The following is a 10,494-nucleotide window of genomic DNA, read 5'->3' as shown; positions in this document are numbered from 1 at the left end:
ATTCTTTACTGCTATAAATACTCCTCCACCATTGGCGTTTATCCTATCCTTGCGGTATATATTCCATTCTGTGTCTAGGATTTCGTTACTGTTCACTTCCGGTTTTAACCAACTTTCCGTTCCTAATACTATATGCGCACTATTTCCTTCAATAAGAGATACTAATTCAGGAACCTTGCCCTGGATACTCCTGCAGTTTACCAATATTACGTTAACTTTTCCTGTTTTTGGTCTCTGAGGACGGATGTTCTTTATCAACGATGATAATGTCCTCTCTGGTAAGCCGTCAGGTATTTTATCGTTTCGCCCAAGGGGGGGTCCCTCTAACCTAAAAAACCCCCGTGTGCACGCCACACGTACTCTGCTACCCTAGTAGCCGCTTCCGGTGTGTAGTGCACGCCTGACCTGTCTAGGGGGGCCCTACAGTTCTCCACCCAATAACGGAGGTCGATGAATTTGCAACCATTATAGTCGCAGAGTCGTCTGAGCCTCTGGTTTAGACCCTCCACACGGCTCCAAACCAGAGGACCGCGATCGACTCTGGGCACTATGCTGCAGATATTAAGCTCAGCTTGCACTCCACGTGCGATGCTGGTTGTCTTCACCAAATCAGCCAGCCGCCGGAAGGAACCAAGGATGGCCTCAGAACCCAAGCGGCAGGCGTCATTCGTTCCGACATGTGCTACTATCTGCAGCCGGTCACACCCAGTGCGTTCAATAGCTGCCGGAAGGGCCTCCTCCACATTACGGACGAGACCCCCCGGCAAGCACACCGAGTGCACACTGGCATTCGTCCCCGACCTACCCGCTATTTTCCAGAGGGGCTCCATAACCCGCCTAACGTTGGAGCTCCCTATAACTAATAGGCCCGCCCTCTGTGACTGTCGGGACCTTGCCGGAGAATCGGCCACTGGCCCAACAGGCGAGGCATCCTGTGGTGGCTCGGAAACGATGTCATCACCACTAGGAAGCACCCCGTACCTGTTGGAAAGGGGTAAGGCAGCTGCCACGCGGCCAGATCCCACCTTTGCCTTTCGGCCAGGCACGCGCGAGCCCACCACTGTCCGCCATTCACCCTGGAGTGATGGCTGACCGGTAAGATGCTCACTGCCGGAAGACGCAGCGACATCAGGGGTTCCATGTGATTCCAAGGTCACCGAAGTAGGCATAGGTCTCACCACAGTTGCCCCAACGCCACTACGAGCCGACGCCTGCGCCTCGAGCTCGATGAGCCTAACAGACAAAGCCTCCACCTGCCCCCGAAGAGTGGCCAATTCTCCTTGCGTCCGCTCACAACAACCACAGTCCCTACACATGACTATGTTTACCCTACTCTATACAGTGACAAATTCCCAAGATAATCTTCTGATGAGCTACTCTGATAATCAAGAAACACTCACTGAAATACGAGACGCGAAAACTACGCTAGGTTTTCCCAGAAAAACTATTTAAAAGCTAAGCGCAGCAAATAAGAACAAAAACGCTTTATACAAACAGTACTCGCTGCTGCTGGTGCTCTCGCTCTGGCTGTCACAAGACAACTGCTGATTCAAGTGACTAGTGGCTAACGGCCGCGAAACAAACAAAAGACGGTTTTAGGGCGCTTTCTGTTCTAAACGATCAAGAAAACACTAAGAAATCTAACACGAAAACTACGTAAAGTTTTATCAAGAACTGTTAGTTACTATGCAGAGCAGATAAACACAAATAGAATCCCTTCCTTAGTGGAAGGTCGTAAACAAAATGCAAAATAAACGCTTTATACAAACAGTACTCGCTGCTGCTGGTGCTCTCGCTCTGGCTGTCACAAGACAACTCTTAAAGATTCACTGCGACCCACATCTACCTTGTTAGCCGAAAATTTCGTTTAAAATAATAAATACGATCCCTGCTGAAGGTTATTTATGTTCTCTCACGTTTCGATATAAATGGTCACCATAAATGATTCATTCGTTTTTAAAGCTCTACATTTTCCAAGGTATTACATTTACAAATACGACTGATGCGAGAGTAGAACCATAATCTGCGCATGTTTGCATTTTGCGCTGTACTATGTTCTATGAGTGCGCCTCTGGTCACACGATACACATCCAGGCAGCAGTGTAGTCCGTTCCGTACCTTACGTGGCATCGTCGAGTAAACGGCTATTACAGCAGCACCGATACATTGTAATAGCTCTTCCAGTGTTGTTTGAAGTGAGGGTACGTAAACACGGTCGGTAATGAACACCCAAATTAGAAACTATCTTCCTGCGAAGTCATCATAGACGACTGCCCTGCGAAGGCACAACATTATCGGTACTGCCAAGGATTTTTCCTTGGTGGTACTACTGGTATGGGGTGTATTTAGCCTCGTGATGGCATTTGAGGTGTTACTTGACCGCGTAGTAGCGGCTGCACGCTGTGGAAAGTGCGCAGAATGGCCGGGTGAGTGATGTGTTGACAATGTGGCCCTCCATACAGCATCCGCAAGACGCCGCTTCGTAAAAGAGGACGGCGACTCGTAGACTTGACTTGGGCTTTCAGGGCCTGGACGAGGAGGGTTAGGCCATGCGGTCTGGGGAGCCAAGGAAACTGAGCTATTTGATCTTCATTCTAAGTTAAATCAAGCGACGAAGAAGTTCGTCGCTTAGGTAGCGGCGAACATCGATGTTGCAATGATAGATGTCCTATGTTGTTGGAAGATGAATTTCTCGGAACCGGCAGACATATCAAGGTAGGATTTACCCGTCTCAGTCTTCTCGCAGAATAAAAGCGGCGCATACAGCTTCGTCTATGACGCTGCTCAGAAAATATTGACATTCGGCGAAACACATTCATGGACCATAATTCATGAGAAGTTGCAGTAGGTACACTCTCACATGATGGCTATTGTACTTTCTAGATAAATGGAAGGTTTTTTCGTTGCTGAATATCGGCTTGCTGGTGAAACGTTGGTCGTCAGTTGGTTCCTGTATTCTGATGTAATATTGGTGGCGTTGTCCGTTGTCCAGTACTAAGGTTTTAATTGTTGAACGATCTGCCGACGGTACTGTATGAAATGTAGCCGACTTCGCAAAATCTTCCACACAGTTTGATGTGGTATTTTAAATTCTTGGCTCGCGGGGGTCGTTAATGTTACTGGACTGCGTACGAAAATTTTTCTCGCCCTCTTCACGGTTGCATCTAGCACTCTTCATTAATTTGTACTTTTCTGTTTATAGAAAAAAATGTTGATTCCTACACACAGTGCCCAGTTTACATAGCGGCTCCTTTCCTCAACTCCTTCTGAATGCACGCTGCAATTTTGTACCACATAAACATATAGCTAAAGCATTAAATGTATCCATTTTATACCTCCACAATACAGTATCTTATGTATTTATTTATGTTACCTTTTTTAAACGCTAAGACATAACATGAACTTCTTACAGACGGCAATGACCGCTTTTTCCCTTGACACAATCGAAGCCAATAGAAAATAATAGTGTTTATGGTAACATTGTCTTTGTCCAGTGAGGTACAAAAAACACAATAGGTAGACTACACTAAACTGCACATTATTCTACGCAAAATAACTCCATTCTGTGCATTTGACGTCCAGACTCATCCTCACAATGACAGTACGTACATGTACAGCAACATTCACTTTAGAGAAGATGTTAAAATTGACCACCTAGCATTTGCAAACACCTCGCCTTTCTCTGCACCATACTTTGCAAAATCCTACGGAACTCATCTGCAAGCACCAATGCCGAAGCTGCATGTATACTAACTATTATATCGTGTATATCTATGTGAGGAGTACCATAAATTTGTTCATTTAAGTGTCTCTGCAAGTAAAAAATCTAGTGGATTAAGGTACGAGTGGCATGGAGGCCAGAAAATTGAATATCAACGACCATACCATTTCCGTGAAGCGTTACATTCAAACAACTATGCAGATTCATTCCACAGTAAGGGCGTGAACGATGCTGGTCGCCAAACACCAAGTCGAAATTTTTATAATGCATCAGGCAAAAATATTCCCAAGAATCATACGATGCAGGGGCACTTTCCGTTTGTTGTGCAATAGTTTAGGGCCGAAAGCACTCCTACTACGAGTTCAGCTCGCAGGTTTATGCCACACCGTGATTAAATGCCACTTTCGTGGGTGACATGTGGGTTGTTTTCCGACCAATAATAGCCATTGTCTAGGTTGCAAATAACTTCGCAAATGAAGCTAGATTCGTAAACCCATATCACTTTGTTTATAAAATGCTCAATGTCTTCCATTTGGTGCAAAAGCTATTCACAAAACTGTACTCGCCGAATGCGGCCTTCTGGCTAGTGGTGTAGAGTGTAATAATATGGGTGGAGTTCTTCATCGTGCAGCACTTCAACAACCAGCATTTGCGATATCTGGAACTACCTCGCTATTTCACGGGTACTACGCTGATACGACGCACTCCAGAATCGCGACCTATCTTTCTGGAGTGAACCTAGTATTTGGACAACCACTCTCCATTACTTCTGGACGAAGAATACCGGTTTTCCGAAGACGTTGCTGCAGCCGACGAAAAATATTTTTATTGGGAAGGCGCCTTTGAGGGTACTGTGAAGGATACGCACTAGCAGCAGCAGCAGCAGCAGCTTGGTTATCAGATGCACCTAGCAGTAGAAGCATACTGACGTATTCATTGTTTTTCTGCTCCATCTGGACGTCGCGCTATCTGAAGTTGACACCAATAGCTATGGTTGTGAATTACGCGGATAGGAGACCTATGCATGCACTTCAGTAGAAATAAAAAAAGGACATGACAAGGATTCGAACCATATCTTCATGGAGTGAAAATGATTCATGACACCGCACTCTACTAAGTGGGCAAAGTTGAATCGTTGGACAACGTGATACACGTTCCTGTGTACATTCCGATGCGCTGCACGATTTGACAGTGCTGACAGCTCCACGGTTCCATACATGTGTTTCCAAATGCAGCCGATCAGATAATTTATAGATAAACTTCAGTCTTGAATCTGGATGAGGAATTCCATGCCGACCTCCAAGTGCTATATTTTTTCTTCACCCTGTATACGCTGTAAACCACTGAAAATAAGGGACAGAAGGTACTTATCACGATACCAACTGCTTGGGTTTCTTAATATCCCAGTGACACAGCGAGTGCGGGAAGAATGACTGCTTAAATGCCTCCGTAATCGCTGTAATTAGTCTAATCTTGTCTTCACGACCCAGACAGGAGGAAAACCATTCGATGACACTTTGTGACCGGCCGAAGTGGCCGTGCGGTTAAAGGCGCTGCAGTCTGGAACCGCAAGACGGCTACGGTCGCAGGTTCGAATCCTGCCTCGGGCATGGATGTTTGTGATGTCCTTAGGTTAGTTAGGTTTAACTAGTTCTAAGTTCTAGGGGACTAATGACCTCCGCAGTTGAGTCCCCTAGTGCTCAGAGCCATTTGAACCATTTGATGACACTTTGTGACTGTTATTTATGTTAACGTGTCTGACAAAGTTTTTCACACTTATATGACGCTCTTCCATGAGTGACACAGACCTGTGGCATTCCCGCAGCCCTGATTTGTCTTCTTCTTTCTTCGTTTTCCTTGCCTTTATCCCGTATTTACACTGTGTCGGCGTGTTAAGTTTTGGATCTAACAGTGCAACTGGTTGAGGGTGACCAGCTGACTTCCTGTCACCACCACTTCCACTGCACCCATTCCCCCATCCCCCCCCCCCCCCCCCACTCGCATTCCACCTCCCCCCCACCCTATACTCAGACCTGTAATAGAAGTTTAACACATTGGCTTATTCCAGTTTCAAATTATGTCATTGAATTGTTATGTTCTGCACTCAGTTTCTGAAATCAAAAACTTAGGGTTTTTCCAAATGAGAGAATGTGTTCCATGGAACCACATTGGCGCGTGCCCAAATATTCTATTGAGGAAATCTTGTCAGTGCTGTATTTAATGGTGTATCAGTTACTTTTATCACTCTATCGCACATCAAAAATCCGTAAGTAAAATCAGGTTAATCAGAAGTATTATCAAAAAACTGTTACTAGTCATATACATTTATCTTTTGAAGTGAATGGAAAGTTTACACAAATTTCCATTTTCAAGACAGATAAAACTGTTCAGACATTATCGAAACTTACTTCATTTGCAAATGTCACATATTCTATGACAAGGACTTTCTTGCGTTTCAGGGTTCAATATGGTGCATGACCGCCGAAGTATGGCGTAATCGTTCACAGACTGTGTGAGTAATTCTTAAAAAACACATAGAATTTTACTTCACTAAAAATTGTGTAGCTGAAGAATTAACAACATATTCCAAACTTAAATAATTAGAACTATAAAATATATAAATGCTGCAAAAGACACAACTTCATGTCTAACAACAACAAAAACTGTCAGAAGTCCAGATGTTTTTTTGTGAACCTGTCTCCTATAATCTGTTGAAATACTGATGTAATCATCAGTTGCATGTTCTTCCCACAATTTTTTTCCCGTTGCTACGTAGTACTGTGACTCCCAACGAAATATTACGAAAGTAGGAATCCATTAAAACTGCTCGTCCAAGACCATTGTTAGTGTTCAACGGTGTTTCCTTATGCTTTCAACAGCTGCATGGTATTTGATCTGGTACTGTGTATCTTCATTGAAACCCAGTCAATATCCTTTAATACACTGCGTGACAAAAACTGAAGCGCGTAGTAGTGGAGGAGGAATCGTAATGAAACTTCACAGGCTGAGAGCGTATTTATCGTGTCTTAGATGTTACAAAATCGAGTAAAATTTACAAACAATTTCGCAGTTTGTGCCCTCTTGTCAGCATTCGTTTCCACCCACTCTGGCTTGATGCATGCAGTGATTAAGTAGGGGAGGGTGACGTACATCCGCTGCATCCCTATCTGAGGAAAGCTGGTTCACAGCTATACCAACTGGACCTTTATGTACAGGATACTGACACTGGGACATAGTTACCACAACCACACTCATGGCCACTTCGGTGAAATTAATTACATTTTAAGCTTAAATAGAGCTCGAGGCAATCTTACAATATCTTATTATGAACACCATAAAATGTGCTATTTAATTAAACATAGAAACATTTATTTCTTTGATCTTGTTTTGAGTCATAATTTTGTGAAATGGTCTGTGCCGAAGAAGTTCAGTTTCGGAGGATTTTCTTTAAGCAAAGCATAGTCGGTTTTTCATATTCTACACGTTTCAGTAAAACATCAGATGAAACCTAATCAGTTGGGAGGTAAGGTTAAATATTACGGATTCATTTCTTACAAGTTAAATATGACACACCACAAAAATACACTATTAAACTTCTGTGGCTACGAAAAGATCCATATTAGTCTTGCTTCTCTATTAAGACCATGCTTGTGGCCATAAGTAGAGACATATATTTGTGCGTGCCATCCGCATAACATAATGAAATATGCCGTACGAATGATTAAAATGTAACATTTTTAAACTTAAGATGTTTGAGTCGATCAGAGAACAGGAGATTTCAGTATTCTCCCAGAAAAGTGAAAAACCCACCGGAGGCTATTGCTGAAGGAATGAAGATTGCTACTGCAGACAAGTTTTATAGTGCTCTAAGAAGACTAAGAATTAAAATTTCAGGCCTATCTCCACTAGAATCTGTTGAGCACTGTCGCCTTCATTCTGTCTTAGGGGAAATTTTTTTTTGATGGACTTAGTTTTTGACTGTTCCAACATGGGGTATCCAGTTTCATGGAAAATCTCTACATATCTACGAAAAATGTTATAAAAAGTAAATCTGTGGAGTTCTATGGCAGTATTGCAAACAATCAACTTGAAAAAAAGTTATGTAATGGCTATCTTAGGAGACATAAAGTTCTGTCACAAAAAGACGCTGAATGTGGGGCCAGAATTTATATTACATGGAGAAAAATAAGGAATTGGTCCCAGTCAGTACCAGAAACTGTAAATGATAAAGCTATATCAAACTACCCAAATGAAGTTTCTAATTTAGATGAAGCCGCTTTTTCTCTGACTCCTAATGCGGAATTAATCGTAGATTTTTCTCGGCCAAACTTCGCCATACTTTTTGTTAATAGTAATTCTATTCAACTCAGTTGCTGTAACATCTGTCAACTTAATGCATGTTTGTTTTACGTACCCATATAAAGAACAAATCAGTTTCGGGAAAACTGATATTACAGTTATTTAAAACACCAAGTTTATAACAATATGCAGTGGCCAAAAGAGGAGAAATAACTGGCCACAGCTAGAGTTAATATGGTCAAAGACTGGGAAATACGCCATTTAGTATTCAGGTTTTTTTTCTTTTGTTATAAAGGTTAGGCCCGCGCCCCCTCCCCTCCCCCCGGCCTCCCACCATGAACCATGGACCTTGCCGTGGGGAGGCTTGCGTGCCCCAGCGATACAGATAGCCGTACCGTAGGTGCAACCACAACGAAGAGGTATCTGTAGAGAGGCCAGAAAAAACGTGTGGTTCCTGAAGAGGGCCAGCAGACTTTTCAGTAGTTGCAGGGGCAACAGTCTGGATGATTGAATAATCTGGCCTTGTAACAATAAACAAAACGGCCTTGCTGTGCTGGTACTGCGAACGGCTGAAAGCAAGAGGAAACTACAGCCGTAATTTTTCCCGAGCTTTACTGTATGGTTAAATGATGATGGCGTCCTCTAGGGTAAAATATTCCGGAGGTAAATTAGTCCCCCATTCGGATCTCCTGGCGTGGACTACTCAAGATGACGTCGTTATAGGAGAAATAAGAGTGGCGTTCTACGAATCGGAGCGTGGAATGTCAGATGCCTTAATCTGGCAGGTAGGTTAAAAAATTTAAAAAGGGAAATAGATAGGTTAAAGTTAGATATTATGGGAATTAGAGAAGTTCGGTGGTGAGGGGAACAAGACTTTTGGTCAGGTGAATACAGGGCTATAAATACAAAATCAAATAGGAGTAATGCAGGAGTAGATTTAATAATGAATAAAAAAACAGGAGTGCGGGTAAGCTACTACAAACAGCATAGTGAACGCATTATTGGGGCCAAGATAGACACGAAGACCACGCCTACTACTGTAGTACTGTATGATGAGATAAAAGAAATTATTCAGATAGTGAAGGGAGACGAAAATTTAATAGTCATGGGTGACTGGAATTCGATAGTAGGAAAATGGAGAGAACGAAACGTTGTAGGTGAATATGGATTGGGGGGGAAGAAATGAAAGAGGAAGCCGTCTGGTAGAATTTTGCACAAAGCATAACTTAATCATAGCAAACACTTGGTTCAAGAGTCATAAAAGAATATTGTATACATGGAAGAAGCCTGGCGATACTGACAGGTTTCTGATAGATTATATAATGGTAAGACAGAGATTTAGGAACCAGGTGTTAAATTATAAGATCTTTCTAGGGGCAGATGTGCACTCTGACCACAATCTATTGGTTATGAACTGTAGATTAAAACTGAAGAAACTGCAAAAAGGTGAGAATTTAAGGAGATGGGACCTGGATAAACTGACTAAACCAGAGGTTGTACAGAGTTTCAGGGAGAGCATAAGGGAACAATTGACAAGAATGGGGGAAAGAAATACGGTAGAAGAAAAATGGGTAGCTTCGAGGGACGAAGTAGTGGAGGGAGCAGAGGATCAACTACGTAAAAAGACAAGGGCCAGTAGAAATCCTTGGGTGCCAGAAAAAAAATTGAATTTAATTGATGAAAGAGAAAATATAAAAATTCAATAAATGAAGCAGGCAAAAATGAATACAAACGTCTCAAAAATGAAATCGACAGAAAGTGCAAAATGGCTAAGCAGGCATGGCTAGAGGACAAATGGAAGGATGTAGAGGCTTATCTCACTAGAGGTAAGATAGATATTGCCTACAGGAAAAATGAGACCTTTGGAGAAAAGAGAACCACTTGAATGAATATCAAGTGTTCAGTTCTAAGCAAAGAAGGGAAAGCAGAGAAGTGGAAGAAGTATATAGAGTGTCTATACAAGGGCGATGTACTTCAGGGGAATACTAGGGAAATGGAAGAGGATGTAGATGAAGATGAAATGGGGGATATGATACTGCGTGAAGAGATTGACAGAGCATTGAAAGACCTAAGTCGAAACAAGGCCCCGGAAGTAGACAATATTCTAGGTGAGCAAGATGTATGAGGCAGGTGAAATACCCTCAGACTTCAAGAAGAATATAATAATTCCAATCTCAAAGAAAGCAGGTGTTGACAGATGCGAAAATTGTCGAACTATCAGTTTAATAAGTCACGGCTGCTAAACACTAACGCGAATTCTTTACAGACAAATCGAAAAACTGGTAGAAGCCGACCTCGGGGAAGATCGGTTTGGATTCCGTAGAAATATTGGAACACATGAGGCAATACGACCTTACGACTTATCTTAGAAGCTAGATTAAGAAAAGGCAAACCTACGTTTATAACATTTGTAGACTTAGAGATGCTTTTGACAATGTTGACTGGAATACTGTCTTTCAAATTCTGAAGGTAGC

Source organism: Schistocerca americana, chromosome 6 (assembly GCF_021461395.2).
Source record: "Schistocerca americana isolate TAMUIC-IGC-003095 chromosome 6, iqSchAmer2.1, whole genome shotgun sequence".
NCBI classification, from domain to species: Eukaryota; Metazoa; Arthropoda; class Insecta; order Orthoptera; family Acrididae; genus Schistocerca; species Schistocerca americana.
This window is presented reverse-complemented; position numbering follows the sequence as displayed.